The 27,935-nt window shown below is 39.5% G+C and overlaps 1 protein-coding gene across 3 annotated transcripts in view; it reads left to right on the forward strand.

Moving 5' to 3' along the window:
- The window catches only part of ELMO1 (engulfment and cell motility 1), a 641,219-nt gene that overhangs the window by 58,116 nt on the left and 555,168 nt on the right, over nt 1-27,935 (forward strand). The window contains exons 1-2 of one of the 3 annotated variants that reach the window (XM_040472225.1): nt 7,002-7,018; nt 20,751-20,817. The gene's annotated coding sequence lies outside the window, so the exon portion shown is untranslated. Of the gene's footprint in view, nt 1-7,001; nt 7,019-20,750; nt 20,818-27,935 lie in introns of those variants that run through there. The other 2 variants (XM_040472231.1, XM_040472227.1) reach the window with 2 other exon arrangements.

Here is a 27,935-nt window from a genome sequence, read left to right on the forward strand (position 1 = left end):
AAATAAATATCAACCACATTCTGCCAACCCATCCTAGGTACACGATTATTAAAAAGGCTGGCTCTTCCATTATTCCTGAACTTCATTCAGCCAACATAGTAGTCAAGATATCTGAGGAATTGGACCCCATAAAAAGATGCCAGGAGTGACCCAATTAGCCAAGAACACCTATTTTTAAAGGTAACTAAGAGTGTTTGGAGGCCCTTATTTTTGAAAGCCTCTCTTTCTGAATAGTGTACCACTTTTTGCATAGAATCTCTTCTGTGTGAGAGTAGAGGTCAAAATAGACTGCAATGGCTTTTAATGGGCACCTTATTTTTTGGGACACATGGAGTGTCCCCATGTGACTCATTTGTAGCCATTCTTTTTTTTTTTAAGATTTTATTTTTTAAGTGATCTCTACACTGAATATGGGGCTCAAACTCACAACCCGAGATCAAGAGTCGCACATTCCACCAATTAAGCCATCAGGCACGCCTATAGCCATTCTTTAAGTAAAGAAATAAATTTGGACCAAAACTCTAAATACTAAGTGTACATTTGAGGCTTTTTGATGCTTATTCTCCTTTGCCATGAAAATATTGCCAATTTCCTAATTGTATTAATGTACTATATTATAAAAAGTGGTATCACTGGGGGAGAGCTGAATAATGGTAACATCAGGCCACTCTGTACTATTTTTTTGTAACTGCTCATGTGCCTATACTTCAGAAAAAAGAGTTTTAAACTATTGTAAATTTCCATCTTGCCAGGGAAATGAACTTCTGGGCTTTGCAGCTGATAACTTTCATCCAGCTAAGGTCCCTCTTGGGGTATTGGCCATCACTTTGAAGAGGCACTGATGTATGAAATGGGCACAAATTATTATCATAGAAGGACCAACAGAGCATATCCATAAACCTGCATAGAGGGTCTACCTCATGTCCTCCTCCTGGTATGTAGTCGAGGGCCAGGGTGTCTCTGAAAAGCTTCATTAGAAATGAAAGTCAAGGGCGCCTGGGTGGCGCAGTCGGTTAGGCGTCCGACTTCAGCCAGGTCGCGATCTCACGGTCCGTGAGTTCGAGCCCCGCGTCGGGCTCTGGGCTGGTGGCTCAGAGCCTGGAGCCTGTTTCCGATTCTGTGTCTCCCTCTCTCTCTGCCCCTCCCCCGTTCATGCTCTGTCTCTCTCTGTCCCCAAAATAAATAAACGTTGAAAAAAAAAAAAAATGAAAGTCAACCTGTTGAGGAAGACTCCCAACTGCCTCTAGTGGCACTTATCCCCTGCAAAAAGACAAACTCACCAGGTGACAGGGTGAGTCCCAGACAGAGGTCTGCAATGAGCGGGGAGGAATTAGCCATGCTCCTTAGCTGGCTGCTGCCTTTGGATGTTTACTTATACACATCAGTGCCAGATCCTGACAAGGACAGATTACCTGAGTGCTGGCTTCTGGGAAGGGAACGTGCAGTGGAGAGAAGAGCAGAGCAGCCTCGTTCGGGCGAGCAAGGCCAGTCCCAAGCAGAGCTCCAAGAGCCTACAGGGCCCCTGTCATCAGGGGGACTGCTCACATGCTCACCCAGGAAATCTACTCTTTGTGAACCGCCTTGAGCTACTAGGAACATTCCCAAAATAAGACATTGATTTGAAGGACTGACGGAGGGTGAAAGAAAAAATTGAAGATCTGTTCGGAAGGCAACTAACTGTCTGAAATGCAATCTCTGCTTTTTGTTTGTTTCTTTGCGTAGAGAGAGAGGAAGGGAAAATAGAACCCTGATAGCTTCACCTAGTTAATGAGGCTGATCCTGGAAGTTCGTGGAACCCACTTTGGCCCATCCTACCCAGAAATGCCCCAGTCGGTATTCAGAGGAACCTGTTCAAGGTGGTATTAGGAACAAGGTTGCAACTTTGAAAAGATAGAGCCCTGCACACAGCATGAATTTGGAGGTGGAAGAAGATCTGCTAAGGGAATTTGGGAAGACAAATGACAGGGCAGGGAATACAAGGAATTCTCGCACAAGCCATTTCATAGACAACCCCAAAACTGCCCATCCGTCTTCTGCCGTCAGCCTACCAAAAGCCTTGTTGGCGTCTCTGAAAATAGATGGCTAAATAAGCCTAAGCTTTTTTGGTTCATAGAATTGGTGAATCAAAGGGGCAGAAGATTTATCTCATGCCTCTAAAGATCATTTATAACTTGGCTAAGTGGCCCAGGATAAAACCACAATAAAGGTGATTCATGCAGGAAATCCATTCTGTTGAGGCAGAAATGAAAATCCACATTAAATCACCGTCCATTCTGTGCACGGGAGAATTGGAGTGAGCCAAGCTCAGTGGATTCCCAGGCACACTAAAGGCTGAAAACCCATTGTTCTTGGAAAATGGGGGAAATGAGACTCCTTTAAAGTGGGAATGCAGCCTCTGGCTCTGAGAGCAGGGAGGTACTCCTGACCAGGGTGAGCTGCCCAGTGGCCCTGCCATGCGGGTGTCTGGGACTATATTGCCGGATGGCAGCCAGCCTGGGGATCTATTCAATTACTGCAAGATCCTTGCCAGGAGGCTTTTATCAGCTGCACTATTTATCAAGACAATTGGACCCAGTACAAAAACCCACCTTTGCAAATTGCCATGAAAGGGCTGTCTATGTGGCTGAATCAGGGATGTCTGCTGCCTCTTGGCTTTTGAACTCAACTGTACAGTTATTGCATTTTCTCCTGGCTGGGATCACCTGAAAATATTGTTGTCCCCTATCCTTCACCTTTCCTTTTGGTCCAGAAGTCTAACGTATTAAGGGATAATCTAAGCGCAAAAGCAAGCTCACGGAGCAATCACACATGGGCCCATTATTTTGCACATGATTTATTTTTTGCATGACATTAAAGTCTTCTCAGTCTCTTTCCCTAACCCTCAGCTAGAACCACACTTCTTCCCTTTTTCCTGCTAATGATCTATCAGATCTCACTGTTGAGCATTGGTTATGACCAAGTGAGATGATTTCCAAGCCTGCACCCTCGCTTTTCAGTGAGAAGTGGATTGATGCTTCATCAGAAGGCCTCAATTTTATTGTAAATTAACAAAAAAAATGTAGAATATTTTTAGGACACTTAGTTTGGGATTTTCCTTCCCCATTGGTTCTTTATTAGCCTTTATTCCTACAGTAAGGTTGTATGCAACTTAAAATACAGTTATTCAGTCATAATGAACAATACCTAATGCAACTCGGTTGGTAGCAATGGAGTCTGAAATGGAGATAATCCACGAGTACATACACATCAGTGTGGTACTCGCCACAAATCACTGGTGCTCCTCTGTTGTCGTGACTGAAAGCTGACAGTGGCCATTGTGACACATTCTAAAGGGTGGTCTAAGCAATTCATCCGGAGTTGTGATAAAGGTAGGAATTCCATCCATGATAGATTTAGCAAAAGCAAAACCTCATTAAAGTAAATCCTCTTCTCTGAAAATAAGTTAAATCTATTAACTGATTTATGCTCTTGTCAAAAGTGCCCATGTCCTTATAGGTGATGGTAAGCTATCTTGTCTATTGACAAACACTTGAAAACTGGATTTATATGAGAATCATTGGCTTTCTTAAAAAAAAATAATTCATGTCTCTTCTTATGCACTGCATAAGGGACACACCCTGCAAACATCAGCAATAAAGAAGGCTTATTTTATGGTAAAAGCAATCTGGTAGATTGTAGGTAGAACATTACATTTGTCTGGTCATATAAATCTTATGGGCACAAACTAAAACATACTGAATGTGTCAATTAACCAGAGTTCCTATTGGATTTTTTAAAAATAAAAACTGTTTCTCATGGCACTACAGTCAGTACTTTGATTCGTTCCCCTTTCAAAGACTAAGGGAAGGGATAGGCCCCTGGTAACAGGCTGTTGCCCATCAAACTAGATGAAGACAATTAATTTAATGAAGAGTTTCTATTTAGGAAGAAGCAGTAGGAGGAAAGGGCAACGGTGGGAGCTTCCACCAGGTTGGCTGGTGTTCTACAGGCAGGAGAAGCAGCTGGAAATTTGGATGATGGTTTTGAAAGCCTGATGATAAGGAAAAGGTCACTAAAATTGAAATGGTGGGTGGGAAAGTGGAGCAGACCAGGCTAATGTGGCAAAACTGAATCATCTTGTGTGTGTTAAAGCTTTTAAGGAACTCTTTTCTTTTTGCTTCAAACAGTTTGCTCTTCTCCCTAGTGACTACTGTCCTATGAATGGCATAGATTATTTGCCTCTTTTATTCCACCTAAATCAATTCTAAAAGCAATTTTTTAAAGTTCAGTTTATATGATAAGGAATGTTCCCATTATACCTGAGTCATATTGCGAATGTGTGTCTTTTGCTTTAGTGTGTAGTTTTTTTAAGCCAATGTTATTCCCAAACTACCTTAGAAACAATGTGTGTATTTACAAAACTAACAAACATCGTAGCTTGGAAAATTCCTTTGGCACAGACAGGAGTGTTCAGCCACAAATGCTTCTGACTTAAAACCTGAACCAAATAAAACTTGACAGCAAGGCAAAATGTTTTATAGGCAAAGTGACATTTTATAATAATGGAATAATAAATGCAGAAGGGAAAATGAACCAAAGCTGAAATATCATCTGAGATCCACTGGATACTAAAGGGAGGTGAATCTCATTTAAAATTTTCCTGTTTTTATTACACTAATAATTATGTCTATGACTGAAGCACTCTTAAACTTGGAGAACTCCCGTATTTCTAATTACGTGGTCGCATATCTCCAATCGCATGTCTCTATGAGATCTGGATGATGCAGTGGGAAGCCTTGGTCGCGTGGTAAAATGGATGGATATGGAAAGAAAAGTGATGGAGAAATCACAGAACCACTTGATCAAGCACTTCACTTTGCAACCAAATCAAGCAATGTTTAAATCAACCTGATGAACATAATACAACCCAAAACCCATCTACAACTGGACATTAAATCACATTACAAATGGAATTAATAAAGACCAAGTAAGCTTACTTGCCAATCTCCTGTCTTCTACCCTACTACAAAAGTCAGCAACCACTGTTGATTTGCGCATTTACGAAAATCAGCAAGGGTCTATCAACCACCTTTCTAGTCCATAGGACAATTGTAAAGAGGATACAAAACATTGATGTGTTAGTCTGGGAAAATAGAAATAGTCAAGGCTGGTTTTAACACAACTGGGTTAGACTAGGATTAAAAGAGAGCCAGGATTGCAAAGCAAGTTGGTGTGTGGATCTTCCCACAGTGCCAGGAGACATGCATCTGCCTTTCTTTCCTTTTTCTAAAATTAAGTTTATTTATTTATTTTGAGAGGTGGGGCAGAGAGAGAGGGTGGAGAGTGAATCCGAAGCAGGCCCTGCACTGTCATCGCAGAGGCCAACACAGGGCTCGATCTCATGAACCATGAGATCATGACCTTAGCCAAAAGCAAGAGTCAGATGCTTAACCGACTGAGCCACCCAGGTGCCTCACATCTGCCTTTGTGTAAGCGTTGATGAAATGCACTTTGGGTTCACTCCAAATGGATGGACTCCAGGCTGGGAAAAGCCCACAGTCCTCATGTTCATCACTCAGAAATAGATATTTCCCCAAAAGAATGACCATGGTATAATACTGAAGAAACAAAACAAGGCAAACAAGAAACTTACAGTCATCAAATCACTAGATTAAACAATGACTTTAGCTAATGTAATTATTCATTTGACAGACATTTATCACTTGGCCGACTTTTCCATGGTAATATATGGAGTGCTGGAGGACAATTGGAAATGATCTAAGCATCTTATCTCTGGATGTTTGGTTTCATTAGGTCTGGAGTGGGGTCTAGAAATAGATCCTATTTGTTTGTTTTCTTGCTTGCTTGTTTTAAACTCCTGAGAAGATTCTAAGGATCCACAAGTTGGGAACCCACTGATCTGACAGAGGTTTTCAGTCTCTGTGTTGCCTGGTAAGTCAGAGAGAGCATTAGGGAGGAACCAGAGCTGGTGCAGAGAGCATTGATCATAGCTCCAGTCTCTGAGCCTGCAGGACAGCAGCTATAAAGTGCGTTGCTGGGGAAGAAATTCAGAACTTTTTATCCAAACATTATGTTACTATTTAGAAGCTGTGTGACCAGGACCAAGTAATTAAACTCCTTGAAGGGGTACTTATCGCACCCCCTTTCAGAGTTGTTAAACATTCTAAGTGAGATTGTAACAAGGCCTGCTCTGGTGCCTGGCCCATCATCAGGCTTAGTTTCTGTCCTTCTCCCTCACATAAGGTATAGCCCTTCTTCCCCTCCTCCTTTAATGTTAAAAATTGTTTTCATTCTCCACAACCCAATCCCAACCTACATACTCCATGAAAGCTTTATGACACCTCCACCACTCCCACCACCAAGGCTCACTGACCTCCCTCCTCATTGTACTTCTGTGGCCCTTATATTCAGGATCACATAATCTGATACTTAATTGTCCTCCAGTCTCTTCACGAGTATTATTTTAATTTTCCTGGCCTGGCTCTCCTTGAGCACTCAGACAATGTTTTCTTCATAGAGGGGCAAAAGAATTCCTTGTTGGTTGATCGAAAGTACCTGTTGGGCTGCTTCTATAAGAGACATCTAATGAGGAATGGGAAACCCTCAATTTTCTGTCGACATAATGCAGTGGAGACCAGCCAACATTGCCACGGCTTCTGTAGGCATTAGTATTCTGAAATAATCATCAGAATGCCAGTCTCCTTCCACCCCCACTCACTTATTTTGTTGGAAAAATGCAAAACCTGCATTTTCCATGAACCACATCTAACTCTATGTACAGAGTGAATGCAGTGTCTGTGTTTAGCATCCCAAATGTGATAATTATGCATTATACTTACTCCATGACTAAATCTTACATTTCTATACTAAAACACAAAGGAATGACTAAATACTCTAGTGTGTTATCTTGCCCTTCCTTACCATTGTGGGTTTTCTTCTTATCATCCAGATTGGCCGAATGCTGAAATGCGCCTGCAAAAATAAGTAAGAAACTTCAGATGTATACAAGACTTAAAAGGTGAGTGACGAGAAGAGGTGAATTGTAGGGACACCTGTGCCAGGAAACACATGAGCATATTGGAAAGAGGTAGCATTGTGTGTGTGTGTGTGTGTGTGTGTGTGTGTGTGTGTGTACGCCTGTGGAGAAAGCAGATTTTTTTTTAATGAGGAACAAAAGCTGGGTTATGTAAGCAGCACTGTTCAAAACAGCTTGTATAGCAAGAATGGAAACAAGGTATGAATATTCATAAGTAAAATGGAAGAAGTGTTCATTTGCAAGGAAGTGGAGATGAAATTCTGAATATTGTTTGACCACAATTTTACCCAGAAAGCTTTGGATGTGTAGATCACACAATATGTCATACAAACATAAAACCAACTAACCCCATTGCCTCAATATTCCCCTTCTTCAATACACTAATAACCAGTTTATTAATATTTCTACATGTTATTCAGTCAAGTTGTCTTGATTTTGATTCTTCCACCTCTGGATACCTAAAAGTGAAAGAAGAAAGAGATAATAAAAATAATTATATACAAAGATTAACTCCAAATGAATCAAAGGCTTAAATGTAAGAGCCAAATCTATAAAATTCATACAAGAAAACATAGGGATGAATCTTCGTTACCTTGGATTGGGAAATGGATTCTTACATATGACATCAAAAACATAAATAAGATAAGGAAAAAATTGATAAGTTGGACGTTACCCAAATGAGAAACTTATGTACTTCCAAAAGATACTATCAAAAAGGTTAAAGACAACCTACAGAATGGGAAATAATATTTGAAAATCATATATCTAATAAGAGTCATGCATCTAGAGTATAGAAAGTACCCGTGGGGATTCTGTATGGCTCAGTTGGTTAAGCATCCAACTCTTCATTTCAGCTCAAGTCATGATCTCGTGGTCTTGGAATCAAGCCCTGCATTGGGCTCCATGCTGACAGAGCCAAGCCTGCTTGGGATTCTTTCTCTCCCTCTCTCTCTGCCCCTCCACTGCTTTCATGCTCTCTCTTTCTTTCTCTCAAAAAATAAAGTATATAAAGGACCCCTATGATGCAATAATAAAAAGTGAATAACCCAATTAAAAATGGGCAAAGTATCTGAGTAGACATTTCTCCAAAGGAGGTATACAAATGGCCAATAAGGACATGAGAAGATGCTTAACATCATTGGTCGTTATGGAAATGCAAACCAAAACCATGAGGTACAACATCACACTCACTAGAATGGTAATAATAAAAAAGTCAGGTAACAAGTGTTGGTGAGGAAATGGAGAAATTGCAACCCTCATACACTGCTGGTAGCAGTGGTTAAATATAGTGGTTAAATATAGTGGTTAAATATAGAATTAGCATTTGACTCAGCAATTTCACTCCTATGTATATACCCAAGAGAAATGAAAACATGTCTATGGAAAAACTTGTATACAATATTAATAACACCATTATCTATAATAGTCAAAAAATGTAGAAACAATCCAAATATCCATCAGCTGATGAATAGATAACAAAATGTGGTTCTTCATACAATGGAGTATTATTCAGCCATAAGAAGGAATGAAGTACTGATTACATGCTATATCATCAATGAGCCTTGAAAACGTGCTAAGAAGCCAGTCACAAGACCACAAATTATGTGGTTCCATGTATATGAAATGGCCAGAATAGGCAAACCTCTAGAGATGAAGAGTAGATTAGTGGCTACTTAGGGTGGTAGAGCGCATAAAAGGGTGATAGCTGAAAAGATAATGGGGCTTCCTTTTAAATTTTTATTTATTTTTGAGAGAGAGAGAAAGAGAGAGCAGAGGAGGGAAGAGAGAGGGAGAGAGAGAATCCAAAGAAGGCTCTGCACTGTTAGCACAGAGCCTGATGCAGGGCTTGAACTCACAAACAGTGAGATCATGACCTGACCTGAAACCAAGGGTTGGACACTTAACTGACTGAGCCATCCTGGCTCCCCACGGGCTTCCTTTATTTTATTTATTTATTTATTTATTTATTTTTAATTTTTTTTTTCAACGTTTATTTATTTTTGCGACAGAGAGAGACAGAGAATGAATGGGGAAGGGGCAGAGAGAGAGGGAGACACAGAATCGGAAACAGGCTCCAGGCTCTGAGCCATCAGCCCAGAGCCTGACGCGGGGCTCGAACTCACGGACCGCGAGATCATGACCTGGCTGAAGTCAGACGCTCAACCGACTGCGCCACCCAGGCGCCCCGACCCACGGGCTTCCTTTAAAAGTGATGTAAAATGTTCTAAAGATGACTGTCGTAATGGTTGCACAACTCTGTGACTATACTAAAAACCATTGAATTGCATACTTCAAATAGGTGAATCATATGGCATATGAATTATTATTTCAATAAAACTGTTGCAAAAGAAAAAAAGAAATGAAGAAAGAAAGAAGAAAAAGGAAAAAAGAAGTACTCACCATGATCTTGGGCTCTGTTAGAAGACCCAAGCTTTTTATCAAATGAAACTCTATCAGTGAAATTATCAATAAATTGAATGATAGGAACAACATGAAAAGAAAATGATCAAATGAAACTCATTCCAACCTCTAATGCATTCCCTAAGTCTTACGTACTGTCATGTAACATTTTAATGATGGGGTCTTAAGCAGTGATATTTTTCCCCCCTCAAGTAGAACTTTGATCCCTCATACATTTGCCTTGAAAATTGGAAGACTCAAAGCAAAGTTGATGTCAAATGGCAGACTATATTATAGCATTTGTCATAGTATTCAATCTGTGGAGCTTAAGTTTGGTAGTATTTTTCTTTTCTATATGAAGCCAAGAACAAATTGAGTAACCTTCTAGAATTTGATTAGGAAATCAGTGGATCAAAGTTTTAACTTTAGGATGAGGTACAGTAAGGGCAAAAATTAAATACACTTCAACCTGTTCACAGGATTTAGATAATCAGCCCAGAACTGATCTGTTGCCTCTGTTTTCAAACTGCATTCTATGGATCCTTCTGTGGAGGAAGGGGTCCAAGGAGAGTGTGTTCCAGGTTTCTCCATCCAGAGAAGCTCCACTTCTATCTGTTCTAAATGTAGAATTTCTGCTTAACAAGATTCTATGGCTAAACAAGTGTTGAAACATGGGGATCTAGATCATTTTAATTAACAGAAGCATCCTGAACTTTCCCAGCCTCACAAAGTTTTTGTAAAAACATGAGCCCACCTTCACTCACAGAGGAAACATCACCAGTTCACAGAAGACCTGCTTCCTGTAAAGGACTTCCCACCCCAAATATTTCTTGGAGTCTTCTGGAGGCATTTTGTACATGTTCAAGAACAGGTCACCATTTATTCACTCAACAAGCATCAGTTCTGTGTTTGGAACAATGTAGTTATCTTCCAGCAGTCAGGTAAGGACTTTCTGCCCTACCCTTACCCTGTCCTTTGTTCTTTTGGTCAGGCAAGACTACCACTTTTAACAATGAGGGAGAGATCACCTTTCCAGTCCTTTTTCGACCAGCTATGATGAAGAGATGCCATAACACCTGGAGGAAATTAGGATTCTCCCTAATCCTTTCAACACAAACATGTGACAACAAGATGTTCTGGCTGTTTAAAAAAAATCTAAGGGGAACCTGGCTGGCTCAGTTGGAAGAGCATGCGACTCTCAATCTAGGGGTTGTGAGTTCGAACCCCACGTTGGACATAGAGATTACTAAAAACTAACTAAATAAATAAACTTAAAAAAATACAGTATACAATTCAATGTGTTCTTTTTTAAAATCTATACTGCCTTGGCTCAGAGATAAAGCAAGATTTTTCATCACATAGCTTTAGACTGTGGAGTGTGAAAAATTAATGAAATTTCATTGTAGAATAAATGGGCTTTTGAAAATCTAACTCAAAATGAGCCATTGCTGGTTTCATGTGGCATCTAACTAGCAGTTTCTGATGTGGCCTTGTCTGGTTTCCCACTGAAACACCCATGGAAACTCAGAGAACAGCGAACACTCAGACAGACAGCTCACCTATTACTAGAGTATGTATGGCACCTGCACTAACTTAATAGTGGAGTTAATATTTGAAGAGCCGAAACCTCCTTTGGGGGAGCCAACATAATATTTTGTGATTGAAAAAGCTTCATCCCTCCCACTCTGCCTCAGAACCTGAGTCTCCCTCAGTCATCACTTGGACAAGTGTTCTGCCTTTCTCCCATCAGGGAGGCCAAAACCAACCTTTTAAACCAACCTAGTTAGAAAATACTGGGTATTTTGATTTTTATCTCTGTATTTATATTTTTGGCAATTGCTTCTATATGCTTTTGGCCAGTACTATGGTGAAATTATCTTAAGTTTAAATTATGATAGAAGGAATTCAATTTTGTTCACTGATGTATGTCCATTACCTAGAACAGTGCTCTGCAAAGAGTAGACAATTAATATTCATTGTTTGCATATTCATAAGCAATTAGTTTTAAAAAGTCAATAGGACCACAATTAACTTCTAATCACACTTGTGCTTTAATTTTTGAAGAGAATTTAGGCACAGAATTCTTTAATAATGGTTAAATAATTTCATAAAGAATTTTATTATGAAATTCACCAAGAGCTGAGAGAAATAAAAACCATGAGTTGGTTGAAAGAAGGAATAGTCCATTTAACAGCAAGAGTACTAAAATAGCCTTTGTTTATTAGTGACCTTCAAGGAATCAGCCCTATGTCCTCTCCCCACCTACCAAAGCAAGTGTTAACAAGCCCACTCATTTGCCAGAGCAGAGCTGGGCTCCCAGTCAATGCCGCTGACAGTGGAAGGAAGAAGAAATAATTACTTCTTAAAGCCACACATTAATTTAAGCACTTGGGAAAATTCAGTTTGTGAACAATAAAGAATGAAATGGGAACAAAAGAAAAACCGTGTTTCATGTCAGAACGGAAAGGTTAGAGACAGAAACAGCAAACAATGGAGTGTGTGGAAACACAGTGAGCTGGAACCAGTGGGAAGACCAGCCTCTTGCTGCAGCATGGCTGGCATTCACCTCCCCACCTGTGAACGGGGACTTTACACTCTGCACACTGCCACCACCCGCTTTCCCTCTGTATAGACAAGGTGGGGGATGCTCACTAACCCCCTGGCAACCTACTTGTTTGAGGAAGGACGTTAAAATCATGACTAGTGTTTGGGGGTTTGAGGGCACATGGAGTTAAAGGCAGCTCTAGGGCCATCTTTATCCTTCTCTTTTCAACCCTGCACCCAACTCCTGTGATTTCTATGTATAAGTCACCTTCTTCCTTTACTTCCTCAGCTTTGAAAGATAAACATGAAATACTAGATTAAAATATTTTTAATTCTGCCATTTAAAGGTGCTTTGGGGGGCGCCTGGGTGGCTCAGTCGGTTAAGCGTCCCGCTCCAGCTCAGGTCATGACCTTTGGTCGGTGAGTTCCAGCCCCGCGTCGGGCTCTGTGCTGACCGCTCAGAGCCTGCAGCCTGTTTCAGATTCTGTGTCTTCCTCTCTCTCTGACCCTCCCCCGTTCATGCTCTGTCTCTCTCTGTCTCAAAAATAAATAAAAACGTTAACAAACAAAGGTGCTTTGGAATATAGGTTTTATTATTATTTAATATGGCAAGGCCGCCAGATCCGAAGTCAGCTGCCACTGAAAAATAGTTACACCTTGGGGCGCCTGGGTGGCGCAGTCGTTAAGCGTCCGACTTCAGCAAGGTCACGATCTCGCGGTCCGTGAGTTCGAGCCCGGCGTCGGGCTCTGGGCTGATGGCTCAGAGCCTGGAGCCTGTTTCCGATTCTGTCTCCCTCTCTCTCTGCCCCTCCCCTGTTCATGCTCTGTCTCTCTCTGTCCCAAAAATAAATAAACGTTGAAAAAAAAAAAAAAAGAAAAAGAAAAATAGTTACACCTATAGATCCCAAGAGGCGGGGGTGTGTCATGCAGTGGAGGGCTACGTGGGGACGTGCCAGGGTCGGTCAGGAGGCAGAGGGAGAGGGGACAGTTGTGAGCCAGAGCTTTTACTGTGATTTCTGTAGGAAGGAATGGGCCTGGCATTGTAAGCAGGCTTAGGATTGGCTAGTTTGGACAAATTCAGCGGGCTCTGGGGCACAGGGTCTGTCCCTAGTTGTCTTGTACCTCGTCCTGGAGTACTTACGCAAGAGGATAGCGGCCCAAAGTGTGAAAGCCAGAGACAGGAGGTGGTGGGGATAAGGGCTCTGGACTGTTGGTTTGCATTTGAAAGGTATGCTCAATGTCCAGTTGTTAACTGTCTTTAGGTATTGGCTAGCCCTGGGAGGGATAGTCCCTCCAGGGTCAGCCAGGCCCCAGATGTCAAAGCATCAGAATACAGAAAATAAAAGGCATGTTTCATACAAAAGGCACTTGCATAGATTCAGTTTACCAGAGTAATAAACCCAGCATTTCAGCTGGTGACTTTCTTTTTTTTTTTTTTCAATGTTTATTTATTTTTGGGACAGAGAGAGACAGAGCATGAACGGGGGAGGGGCAGAGAAAGAGGGAGACACAGAATGGAAACAGGCTCCAGGCTCTGAGCCATCAGCCCAGAGCCTGACGCGGGGCTCGAACTCACGGACCGCGAGATTGTGACCTTGCTGAAGTCGGACGCTTAACCGACTGCGCCACCCAGGCGCCCCTCAGCTGGTGACTTTCATTATGATGTGGAACTCCAGTATTGAAAGGTCGGGTTACCCATACATTCAAAACCATAAAAAGGGTTTCAAGCTGGATGTGAAGAAACTACTTCTATTGCAAGGAACCATCCTCATTCTTGCCCTGGTGATTTGCTCTATCTGAGTACTAAGAAAAATATTTCAGGAGGATGCTTTATGCTTTATTATTGACCATTAACTTGTCATACCATGAAGGAAAAGGATGGTTTAGGACTGCCGATAAGAGCAAGAAGATTTTCTCTTTATCACAAGGTGGAAATCCAACCTAGTGCATCAATAGCAGAAGATCTTATCACTCAATAGAAGTTCAGAGCCTTGCAGAAATGGACCTGCAGGAAATTACTTTCATGGAGGAGGAAAAAAAATGACATCAGGTTATTGGTCCCAAATGGCTCATCCTAACCTCCAGAAATAAAATACAGATGAAGATGTCAGGAGGTAGGAGACATTCAACCACATTTAAACTAAGACTTTCTACCAGCCTATTATTGGAGTTCGGAAGGAATTCTCTCTAGCACTGAAGCTGATGGAATTGGATAGAAAAATACGATCAGTGACTCATTCAATGAATGCCAGTTTGCCATAAGGTAGGAAGTGCTTGCCTTCATCTTGCACAGTTTACGTTCTGGTTACTAAAACCCAAAAAGGGGATGTATAGATTTTTCTTCCTCTGGGATGAATAGGCAAGCAAAACAAAAACAGAAACAAAATATGCCCATGGAAAAAAAGGTATTACCAAGGGATAAAGAATGCCAAACAAGATGTCAAGAACTCCAGAGGAAAAACAAGCTTCTGAAATGGCTTTATTTCAGAAACCAAAGGAAATTGTTAAAAACTGTCAACCTCAGCAGGATTAAAGGAGACATATCCTTCATGAGAGAGAAGCAGAAAAATAAAAAGAAATAGACGAGTCTGAGATGCAAAGGGAAATGAATAAGGAAGGTATTCAAGAAAACTAAAAATGTAACACCAGAACCAACACAATTACTGGGAAAGAACAAAACTGCTAATTCAGAAAATCAAATCAGTAATGGGGCAAGATTAAGAAACTCTTCCAGAAAACAGAGAAAGAGAACAAAGAAATATAAAATGACAAGACAGAAGATGATAATAAGTGTCTAGGACAGAAAATAGAGAGTTAACAGAATAATTATATGGTGTACCTGAAGAGAAATTAGAAGGACAGAACAAGAGCAAGAATCAGACACAAATGTATAATACTTTCATAGACCAGAAAATACGGGGGTTTATCACATTTCTATAAACTTATATACATTTTGACAAAATATCTGCTTTACAAGAACTACAGGAAAATAAAAAATAAGCCTATAAATTGAAGAGTGGGTTATGTGCAAAAGATAAAAATCAGGTTGACCTTAGCCTTTTCCTCTGTGACACTAAATGCTGAAGACAAAGTATTGGCAGAATTTTGAGGTAGAAAATTGAAATGTAAGAGTTTTTTCGTATGCAGGATTGTCTTCTCGCAGTGTGAGGTCAACACAAAAATATTTCCCCAGTTGTAAGGGCTCTGAAAATATATTATTAGCTCCTTACCTTTTTATTAAAAAAAGGATATATTCCTTCTGAATGAGAGAAAAACAGGAATAAAGAATTCAAGATCATAGATTTAAAGTCAGCCAATAATGATATGTGCCATTTAGTTTCAGTAACTATTGAAAATTTAGTTACAATAGCAAATGAAATTCTAAATTAATTTTTGACAGAGGAAGATTTATATGACAAAACAATAATTTAATTCCCAAAATCTTTATAAAAAACTGTTTCAAAACCTAGGAATTAGGGTGATTATGGTGGAGAAAAAGGTTTCTAAATTCCACATTTCATTTAAAAGGACTCAGAGGAATGCTTTTCATTTTTTAGTTTGATGTAGGAAGATTATAGGTTTTTTTTATGTTTATTTAAAGAAACCTTAAAGATGCGGTGCCTGGGTGGCACAGTCGATTGATCATCTGACTGTTTCAGCTCAGGTCATGATCTCACAGTTCATACAATCCACCCCTTCGTCAGGCTCTGTGTGACAGCATGGAGCCTGCTTGGGATTATCTCTTTCCCTCCCTCTCTGCCCCTCCCCTGCTCGCACACACTCTCTCTCAAAATAAATAAATAAACTTAAAAAAGAAAAAAACCTTATGGGGTGCCTGGGTGGCCCAGTCAGTTAAACTACCAACTCTTGGTTTCAGCTCAGGTCATGATCTCATGGCTTCATGGGTTCGAGTCCTGCATCGGGCTCTGTGCTGGCAGCATGGAGCCTGCTTGGGAGTCTCTCTCTCTGCCCCTCCCCCACTCGTGCTGTCTCTGTCTCTTTAAAAATAAATAAACTTAAAAATCTTAAAGATAACTAACAGCAACACAAAATGACAACATATATTACCTTCAAATCAGTGAAGATAAGTGCAGACATATTATGATGTGATCCTAGTTTTAGTTTTAAAAAATGTCTAGGAAAAATGTATGTAACATGTATTTTTTTTTCAATTTTCACTGTTTCTAAAAGGAACATATATTAATTTTAAATGTAGAAAAAATTTTAAAAGAGATATCTCTCATATATACATGAAAAGACTCATTGGCATTTTCTAACCAGTTTCTTTGTTTGCTCTGCACAATTCACCATCAGAACTGTCCTTATGTGCAGAATCAATTAAACATCCCATGAGAAAATGGGCTTAGTGAAAACTTCCATCTGGACTTTTGGAACAAATAACCTGCATCACTTTAAACAATGATTTGCATATCAAACATCGTTTGCACAACATTTGAACTGAGGTTACATAGAGGCATCTTCTTTTTTTTTAATCCTAGAAAAGCAACTATTCATGTACTTTGATTAGATAGTGATCTCTTTGAAGCCTGAGATTTTTTTTTTTTTTTTTATTCCCACTACCCAGCCCAGAGCCTGGTTATATGTTTGTCACATTCAAGTGAAATGAAATGACATAAATGAAAATATCCTGCCAGATGATTGTTGCTGTCACCATGTTCATTCCCATTATTGATCACAAGGCATTGATGTCACAGCCTCAAACTTCTTTAGTTGCATTTTGGGCCATTCCAAACTATTTCTCCCTCCATATTTTTGTAAAGTTTACTCACACCTGCAAAACCCAGGTGGTGTTTGTTACTATATATGCTTTTAATTACCAGTTGCTTAAATGAGCCATAGTTGTGAAATTGCATTTTCTGCTTAAATTTAAAACTTTTTTCCATCATCTGATTTTTATTTAGGTCCTGACTTTTCTTCCCCCAGGTTCTATGGATCTGCATTAATTTTATTTTCTTTGGAAAACTTGTTGAAGCTAACAATTTTAACATGGCAGTCTTTTTCACACCCCCAGGCCTTTGTTCATGCTGTTCACTTGGCCCAAGTGTCCTTCCCACCCACCCCCCCCCCCCAGCACTTTTATACTCATCTGAATTCAGATATCACTTCCTTGATTAAGCTTCTCTTCCATCTATGGGTTTCCATTGCACATTGTACAGTCATTATAATGTTTATCAAGTAGTGCAGAGCCTGTGTCCCCTCTGTACCAGACCCATTCTTAGAACAGTATAGCATGTGCTTTTGATAAACCCAGTTTATGTAGAGTTGTGTGGTAGGCCCTCTCCCAGACTCCCAGGATGTGACATTGAACAGGTAATGAACCATGACGTGGTACTATCTTCATGGAGCTCCCGAGCTTATCTAATAAGATAATGACTAGTTTTGACCGAGCCATGACCAAAATAGATGGAATGATATACGTAGGGTGTGTGTGGGGGGGTATCTACTTAAGATAGGTAGTCAAGGCAGTCCTACTTGAGGGCAAACTAAGGCCAAGGCCTAAAGTACAAGAAGGAGCTAGACATGTAGAAACCAGGCAACTGCCTTCTAGGCAGAGAAAAAAGCACGTGCAAAGGCCCCAAAGAAGGTATAATCTTGCCCTGTTCAAGGAAAAGAAACAGCTTAGTATGTCTCAAGCAGAGGGTGAGAATCTCCCACAAGGGAGAAGAGTGGCATGAGCTGTCACTTAGGCAGAGGGACCCACGTAATGATGGCCCTGCAGTCAGTGGGAAATTTTGATTTAATTCCATTAGTCATGAGTTACCATTCAAGTTTAAAATAAGGAAGTGCCATTACCTCATTTCTGTTTTTAAAAGAAATGAGAATTCTTCACAGGGGAAGTAAATTGGCATGAGAAGTGTTTTGGGTGGAGAGTAGTGCCATTTACTGAAGTTAGGAAGAAGGTGGGGCAGGGGGTATTGGAGTGATTGGGTTCTAGATACAGTATGTTTGAAAGTGGAAGAATCAAGCAGGCAGGTGGATTTATGAGTTTTCAGTTCATGAGAAATGTCTGGCTCAGAGATTTAGTTTGAAAGATATTCTCATATACATGGTATTTAAGGCTATGGGATTGGAATGGATTACTTTGGAAGGAATGGAATAGGACCCAGGCCAAGTCCTGAGGCAACCGAACGTTTGGAGGTCAGATGAAGAGGCAAAACTAGCAAAAGAGCCCAAGAAGGAGGGGTCAGTAATGTTGGGGAGTGTGATTTGAAGGAAAACAAAAGGAAAGTATTTGAGAAAGAGCAAACAGCCAAGTGCGTGGAATACTGCTAGGAGTGCAGTGAATGAGGACAGATTTCCTTCTGAGCTGATACACCCCAGCTGGTTGGTGGCCTTGTCAAAAGCAGTGTCGACAGGGTGGCAGGAACAGAAGTCAGATTGGAATAGATTGTAAAGGAGATGGAGGTGAGGAAGGAGAGATGATAAGGGTGTAGCTTTGAGAGAAATTTTGCTGTAAAGGGGAGCAGAGAAATTACTTTCTGCCTATGTCTATAACACATACAAGACATGCATTTTGAACACACTACAATACTTCTTTTTCAAGACTACTCAAAATATAAGAAGAATCAATAGACCAAATAGGAATATTTATAATAAATGTGTGAGATGGGAGAAGTCTTCTGTTAATCACAGTACTTTTTTGTGAATTTCTGTTCTATCCTACACAGCTAAATAAATAATAGCTGAAAACTTAGGAGCAACTGAAATTTGCCAAATAAAAAAGATTATTTTATTCAACACTCATAACAACCCTATGAGGAAGGTACTCTGACTATCCTGTCTTATAGATGGGGAGTTCAAGTCTTGGAGACTTAAAAGATTACATTGGACCACAGACCTAATAAGTGGTAGAGGCATGATTGGAACCCAAGTTTTGACTTCAGAGTCTGCATTCCTAAACTTAGCAAAACAAGAGTTGGAGATAAGAAAGAAGGTATTACTGACACAGGATAAAAGCTAGAATCTAAGCCATCCTCATTTACAGAGAAATGGTCTTTCACAATTCACTCATAATTTTGGTAAGAAGATGAATGTCTTTGTTAAATAATCTTCGTAAGTAATTTAGATAATTCTGTGGGTGGCTGAGAATAAATGAACAGAAGCCTTTGATGTGATCTCTCTGCCCCCTTTTTTTTTTAAATGCAAGCAGGACAGAGATTTAGGAAATGCCATCAATGTGCCAGTAAATCTGGAATATTTAAGACTGAATATTCTAAAGGTCTCTAAGAATATGCCCCAGACATTCATAAAGGAAGTGTCTGAATAAGAGTAGTACATCCTTTATTTACTGGGTTTATGAAATGTGCCTATAGCAATAGCTTCTAGGTACGTTTTTTAAAAAGTAGGTTCCCCAAACATTTGACTAACCAGAACCCACATTTCATCGGTGTATAAGGCAACATCCAGGTAGAAAAGTTGAGTCTCATGCATGGCCTAAAGAGATCAGCAAATGCATAGAGGTAAAGAAAAGACAGAAGTGAAGTGTGAGCCAGATGAATGCCCTCTGAAAACAGAATCCACCTGGCTCTCCAAACCAATGGCTGCCCTACTCATTTACAGAGCAAAGAGACACAACTCAACTCTAAGAAATGTTTAAGGCCACAGTCATTTAGTCGTCTATGCATTTAGTCATCTTGCAAATGGTTTTGAGTTTTTCAAAGCACGTCACGGAGCAAAGAGGCAGTTCAAGCTCTTGAGGAATTTATGATCTTCAGGAGAGATGAGTTCCTTGGCTTATCTGCCAAGTGCCACAGGAGTGACAGACACCAAAACAGGGTGGTTGTGAGAATAGAAAAAAGAGTAGTGAACAGTGTCAAAGACTCTAAGGCAAAGGTGTAATACAGATTAAAAAAAAAATCACAAATTTTAAAGGAAATATGTTGCCCACTATTTAAATTGCAAAGAAAAGAATTAAAACAAACATTTAATTCATTCTCAGCACTGATATTTCTGGGTATGCATTTGTACAGTTGAAATATGTAATGTACATTAAAAAGTCCTTTCTCTTTTTCATTCAGTGATATGTTGTGTTTCATACCACATTATATAATTTTCAACATCATTAAAAATTCATCTTATATACAGGCCATTTTAATGAGTATTTAATACTCCATTATGTGGTTAAACTACAACTTATTTAAGCATTGCCCTTTTTTTGACCATTTGAGTTCAATGCAACTTTTGAGATAACTTGAGATATACACTTTAGTGCCAACCATGTTTGTCTTGCTCTGATTATTTTAAGTACACATCACCAGAGTGAGTGAAACTTCTGGATCAAAGGACAGGAACATTTTTAGGGCTTTAGTTAGATGATGTTCCAGGAAGATTACAGCAATTTTTATATCTTCAAGGAAACTCTAGGTGTGTCTGTCTCATTAAACAATGGACTACCATAATCATCACTTTAATATATATATATATGTGTGTATATATATATATATATATATACACACACATATATATATTAGTTTAATGAGTAAAACAATTACTCATAGTTATTTGAAATCTTTGAGTTCTTTGCTTAAATTCCATTAATATTCCATAAGCCACCTGCATTTTCCCTCTTATGAACAATCCGTTAATATCCCTAGCTTATTTGCTTTTTGGAGTTCTAGTGTTTTAATGATGTGTTTGAGTTCATTGTATATCAAAAATCATAACCCATTATCATATCTGTAACAAATATTTCCAAATATCTTCCTCACTAATGGTTTGCCTTTCAATTGTCTTTGCTTTATGTCAGCAGGATGGACAGAAGCAGAGGCAGAGATGCCTTAAAGCATCTGATGCCTTTGGGAGGAGGAGCGTTCAAGGTGAGTGTGGAGTTTCTGGACACATGCGTATCCCTGTCCTGGCAGATGAGTCTGAAAGTGGATGTGAAGAGCTGTGTTTGGTTCATAGTTTGGATTATCGTTAGTATACAGTGACAGACAATTGGAGGCTTAAAAGAAAAAAAGGAAGTGACGTGATCAGACCTACCTCTTAGAAACAGAGATCTAATAGTTGGAAGAAGGGTGGGTAGGAGGGGGAAAGGGTCTTACCAGTCTGTTCCTGGACTATTGAAGGAGCCTCTTTGGTGGTCTCCTTGGTTTAACTTCCATGACTTTGGGGTGCCTGGGTTGCTCAGTCAGTGAGTGTCCAACTCTTGGTTTCAGCTCAGGTCATGATCTCATGGTTTGTGGGTTTGAGTCCCATGTGGGTCTCTACACTGACAGTGGAGAGCCTAGTTGGGATTCTCTCTCTCTTCCTCTCTCTCTGCCCTTCCCCTGCTTGTGCTCTCTCTCTCAAAATAAATAAATAAACTTAGAGACTTACCTGACTTTTTCTTTATGCTTAAATTTGAATATTTAAATTTAAGTTAAAATAAGGAATGGAGTATAGGATGGACATTTCTTTCTTAGAGAAAGAAATAAAATAGATAAAGATGAGTGAAGATTCCAATAAACTGAAAGTGTTTGTGGGGCCAACATTAAAGGAATACAGGACTTTCTTTTCCAACATGTGCTTGTTTGGTGGACATATTTGATTAAATCCTAGAAATTATGTAGAAAAGTAGGAGCGATAAAATCATAAGAGATAGGCTTGCCTGAGAACAGAAGGCATCAAGTGCTAGAGTTTAGGATTATTTGTAGGTGATGGGTAACCTTTATGTGTTAGACATGAATAAAGTAGCTTATTGGGAACATTAACTTGAGAATGTGTAATATTGATTGAAAAGAGAGAGAATAGAAACAGGAAGATCAGTCATAAGTTTATTGCTTTGGTACAACATTTCTGGAGGGCAATTGGTGATATGTAGCAACAATATAATACATCCATCTTTTTAAAAAAATTTTTTTACATTTATTTTTGAGAGACAGAGAGAGACAGAGCGTGAGCAAGGGAGGGGCAGAGAGAGAGAGAGAGAGAGAGAGAGAGAGAGAGAGAGAGAATCAGAAACAGGCTCCAGGCTCTGAGCTGTTAGCACAGAGCCCAACATGGGGCTCGAACTCATGAACCATGAGATCATGACTTGAACCGAGGTTGGACACTTAACCAACTGAGCCACGCAGGTGCCCCAATACATACATCTTTTGACCCAAGAATTTAACTCTTGGGAATTTATTAAAGAAATAATAGAAAAAGTGTTTAAAGTTGTAGGTGCAAAGATGTTAACTGAACTGTCATTTATAATAGAGAAACAGTTTTAAAACTAAATATCCAACAATAATTCATAAGATGAAATACTATGTCATGACACAAATCTGTATTTACTAACCTTGAAATGACTGGGTGGCTCAGTCCATTGAGCGGCCAACTTCAGCTCAGGTCATGATCTCGCAGTCCGTGAGTTCGAGCCCCGCGTCGGGCTCTGTGCTGACAGCTCAGAGCCTGGAGCCTGTTTCAGATTCTGTGTCTCCCTCTCTCTGACCCTCCCCCATTCATGCTCTGTCTCTCTCTGTCTCAAAAATAAATAAACGTTAAAAAAAATTTTAAAAAAATACACTGAAATGAAAGCAGAGAGATGAAAAACAGTATATTTAGAATGCCTCCACCTTTACTTTAATCATATATATCATCTCATCCTAGTAATCCTTGTAGAATTGTTATCTCAGTGGTGATTTCTAAAGCAAATATTGTTTAGAATAAATTTCACCAAATAAAATGTTCAAATTCCTCTCTTTCCTTCCTATCAGGAATGGAGTAAAATGGGACAGAGGCTAGGGCCTCAGTAAGTCTGTGCCTAATGTTAAATTAGTGCAAGTTCCATGTACTGTACATTTGTAATATACAGTAACATGCCACTTCTGCTTCATTTCGGTAACTGCAAAGGCACTTTTCCCCAAATACCGTTTATCATCTGATAGCCTCCAACTGAAGTCTTCAACAGTCCCCATAAGGTCAGCTATAGAAGTGTGGCATGGATCTCTGTTAAAGCAGAACGATCATGGCTCTGGATTGAGAAATATGCTTTCAGTCCCCATCTGCCACTTTATAGTGAATTTGGTAAGTCACTTAACCTCTTTGAGTCTGTGTTTCATCCTTAAGTGGGGATAATAAAATATCTTTCCTTTAGTTTATGTGAATTGAACATAAATAAAATCCCTTCCTTGATTTAATTCTTGTCTCTTCAGACAAGGAAATTTAGACAAGGAATATAAATACTAGGGTAGCTTGTTTTATTTTTTATCTTAATTAAAAGTAACATATCCACAACTCATTGTATAAAATGCTGAAATATGTTTCCTTTATAATTAGTCTTTTTGGAATAAAACATAGATTATTTTCCCCAAATATCACAAACCTTTCCTCTTTTCATAAGTGTACATGCAAATTAAAGAGGATCTCACCTTAATTATAAGTATTTAAGATAACATAATTATGTTACATAACCTACCTGAGATTTATATTCAAGTCCATAGTGTATTTTCCAGAAAATAAGGCCTACCATCTTTAGGTTCATCTAAAACATTTTGCTCAGGGAAACAAAATGCTATTTAAAATTTTTACTGTCAGGTAAATATATAAAGAATCCTATTTGGTTTTTACTTTCCCCATTCATAACCTAAATACTAGGCTTTTTAGGAGAACAAATGCACATGCTTGCAAGTGAGTAATTACTTTCTTGGTCATAATGCTATTGTATTAACATGAGATCTAATGTTATTCCTCCAAATTTAACCCAAATACTTATCAAAACTTTTTTTATGCAAGTCTTAAGAGCCATATCAAGTCCAAAGCCTTAAAATTGGCAATTAACAGTAAAATTACTACTGTATCTCTAAATTATCTTTTCACATTTCATCCTTCCACCCCCTTTTTTCCTTTGAAATAAAAGAAGAAATAAGGTCATGTTTGGGGGCAAACAATATAGGGTGTTGACAAAGAACTGCAAAAATTGGGACACTGTCTTAAAATAAAATTGATGTCATTGTGGATGTTTGAGAGTTGAAAGTAAACTTCAATCAATCTGGGGCCCTAAATCCAAAAAAATCAATGTATATAAAACTACAGATGAGCTAAGTTTTTGTAGGTATATACGTCCTTGGAGAGCCCAAGTTAGTAGGTCAGCTGAGGTGTGCTAACCCCTGAATTGTATGTGGTGACCCAGGAGGGGAAGTGGGAAGATGTGATTATGATTCCTGGAAATAATGTAAAGAAAAATGTGGAAGAGCATAATGGTTCAGAGTGTCCATTTAATGTGTCATGTGCCTGGAAAAAGAAGACAGTGTTTTAGGAGAATTCTGAGTGGTCTCTGGAGGGTACAACTGGGTGTTCTATAGACCAAAAGGAGAGCTTTTTAAAAATCCAATTAAAAAAAATTTTTGTTTTTAATTTTAGAGAGCATCAGTGGGGGAGAGGGGCAGAGAGAGAGAGAGAGAGAGAGAGAGAGAATCTTAAACAGGCTCCATGCTCAGTGTGGAGCCTGGCACAGGAATCAATCCCATGACCCTGGGATCATGAACTGAGCCGAAATCAAGAGTTGGACACTCAACCGACTGAGCCATCCAGGCACCATTAAAAATCCATTTTAATGAAGCATAATTTATATACAATAAAATTCACCTTTTTAATTTTTATTTTTTAGAGAGAGAGAGAGCACATGTACATGCATATGAGCAGAGGAGGGGGTAGAGGAAGAGGGAGAGAAATAACTTCAAGCAGGTTCCATGCCCAGCACCAAGCCCAGTGCAGAGTGCAGCTTGATCCCACTACTGTGAGGTCATAACCTGAGCTGAAGCCAAGAGTCAACACTTAACTAACTGAGCCACCCAGGTGCACTTCATCTTTTTTAAAAGTAAAGATTTTTATTTTGAGATAATTGTGTATTCACACACAGTTGTGAGAAATAATACAGAAATATTCCTTGAACCATTTATCCAAGTTCCTCCAATGGTGAAACTATAGTAAAATATTGTAGGGGCACCTGGGTGGCTCAGTCGGTTAAGCGTCAGACTTCGGCTCAGGTCATGATCTCACGGTCCTTGAGTTCGAGCCCCGCGTCGGGCTCTGTGCTGACAGCTTGGAGCCTGGAGCCTGCTTCAGATTCTGTGTCTCTCTCTCTCTGTCTGACCCTCCCCCGTTCAGACCCCCGTTCAGTTTTGCTCTGTCTCTGTCTTAAAAATAAATAAACATTAAAAAAATTAAAAAAAATAAAATATTGTAATATTGTACTATTGTACAATTGACCTTGACTATATCAATGTCAAAATCCTAGTTGTGATACTGTATTGTAGTATTATTATAAAATATAGTATATACTGTACTGTACTATTGTATACTGTGTAAAAAAACCAATATATTGACATTGACACAGTCAAGGTAAAGAGCAGTTCTATCACCACAAGGATCCCTCATGTAGTACTTATATAGCCATCCCCCCAGCTTCCCCCACTTTCCCACTCCACCATCTCTGACCCCTCCCAACCACTAATCTGTTCTCCAGTTCAACAGTTTTATCATTTCAGGTATGGTATTTATTTTTTTTTTTAATTAATTAATTAATTAATTAATTTTTTATTTATATATGAAGTTTATTGTCAAATTGGTTTCCATACAACACCCAGTGCTCATCCCAAAAGGTGCCCTCCTCAATACCCATCACCCACCCTCTCCTCCCTCCCACCCCCCATCAACCCTCAGTTTGCTCTCAGTTCTCAACAGTCTCTTATGCTTTGGCTCTCTCCCACTCTAACCTCTTTTTTTTTTTTCCTTCCCCTCCCCCATGGGTTCCTGTTAAGTTTCTCAGGATCCACATAAGAGTGAAACCATATGGTCTGTCTTTCTCTGTATGGCTTATTTCACTTAGCATCACACTCTCCAGTTCCATCCACGTTGCTACAAAAGGCCATATTTCATTTTTTCTCATTGCCACGTAGTATTCCATAGTGTATATAAACCACAATTTCTTTATCCATTCATCAGTTGATGGACATTTAGGCTCTTTCCATAATTTGGCTATTGTTGAGAGTGCTGCTATGAACATTTGGGTACAAGTGCCCCTATGCATCAGTACTCCTGTGTCCCTTGGATAAATTCCTAGCAGTGCTATTGCTGGGTCATAGGGTAGGTCTATTTTTAATTTTCTGAGGAACCTCCACACTGCTTTCCAGAGCGGCTGCACCAATTTGCATTCCCACCAACAGTGCAAGAGGGTTCCCGTTTCTCCACATCCTCTCCAGCATCTAGAGTCTCCTGATTTGTTCATTTTGGCCACTCTGACTGGCGTGAGGTGATACCTGAGTGTGGTTTTGATTTGTATTTCCCTGATAAGGAGCGACGCTGAACATCTTTTCATGTGCCTGTTGGCCATCCGGATGTCTTCTTTAGAGAAGTGTCTATTCATGTTTTCTGCCCATTTCTTCACTGGGTTATTTGCTTTTCGGGTGTGGAGTTTGGTGAGCTCTTTATAGATTTTGGATACTAGCCCTTTGTCCGATATGTCATTTGCAAATATCTTTTCCCATTCCGTTGGTTGCCTTTTAGTTTTGTTGGTTGTTTCCTTTGCTGTGCAGAAGCTTTTTATCTTCATAAGGTCCCAGTAATTCACTTTTGCTTTTAATTCCCTTGCCTTTGGGGATGTGTCGAGTAAGAGATTGCTACGGCTGAGGTCAGAGAGGTCTTTTCCTGCTTTCTCCTCTAAGGTTTTGATGGTTTCCTGTCTCACATTCAGGTCCTTGATCCATTTTGAGTTTATTTTTGTGAATGGTGTGAGAAAGTGGTCTAGTTTCATTCTTCTGCATGTTGCTGTCCAGTTCTCCCAGCACCATTTGTTAAAGAGACTGTCTTTTTTCCATTGGATGTTCTTTCCTGCTTTGTCAAAGATTAGTTGGCCATACGTTTGTGGGTCTAGTTCTGGGGTTTCTATTCTATTCCATTGGTCTATGTGTCTGTTTTTGTGCCAATACCGTGCTGTCTTGATGATGACAGCTTTGTAGTAGAGGCTAAAGTCTGGGATTGTGATGCCTCCTGCTTTGGTCTTCTTCTTCAAAATTACTTTGGCTATTCGGGGCCTTTTGTGGTTCCATATGAATTTTAGGATTGCTTGTTCTAGTTTCGAGAAGAATGCTGGTGCCATTTTGATTGGGATTGCATTGAATGTGTAGATAGCTTTGGGTAGTATTGACATTTTGACAATATTTATTCTTCCAATCCATGAGCAGGGAATGTCTTTCCATTTCTTTAAATCTTCTTCAATTACCTTCATAAGCTTTCTATAGTTTTCAGCATACAGATCCTTTACATCTTTGGTTAGATTTATTCCTAGGTATTTTATGCTTCTTGGTGCAATTGTGAATGGGATCAGTTTCTTTATTTGTCTTTCTGTTGCTTCATTGTTAGTGTATAAGAATGCAACTGATTTCTGTACATTGATTTTGTATCCTGCAACTTTGCTGAATTCATGTATCAGTTCTAGCAGACTTTTGGTGGAGTCTATCGGATTTTCCATGTATAATATCATGTCATCTGCAAAAAGCGAAAGCTTGACTTCATCTTTGCCAATTTTGATGCCTTTGATTTCCTTTTGTTGTCTGATTGCTGATGCTAGAACTTCCAGCACTATGTTAAACAACAGCGGTGAGAGTGGGCATCCCTGTCGTGTTCCTGATCTCAGGGAAAAAGCTCTCAGTTTTTCCCCGTTGAGGATGATGTTAGCTGTGGGCTTTTCATAAATGGCTTTTATGATCTTTAAGTATGTTCCTTCTATCCCGACTTTCTCAAGGGTTTTTATTAAGAAAGGGTGCTGGATTTTGTCAAAGGCCTTTTCTGCATCGATTGACAGGATCATATGGTTTTTCTCTTTTTTTTTGTTAATGTGATGTATCACGTTGATTGATTTGCGAATGTTGAACCAGCCCTGCATCCCAGGAATGAATCCCACTTGATCATGGTGAACAATTCTTTTTATATGCCGTTGAATTCGATTTGCTAGTATCTTATTGAGAATTTT

The sequence above is a fragment of the Herpailurus yagouaroundi genome, unplaced genomic scaffold, assembly GCF_014898765.1.
Source record: "Herpailurus yagouaroundi ecotype Mexico unplaced genomic scaffold, PumYag 100, whole genome shotgun sequence".
Classification (NCBI taxonomy): Eukaryota; Metazoa; Chordata; class Mammalia; order Carnivora; family Felidae; genus Herpailurus; species Herpailurus yagouaroundi.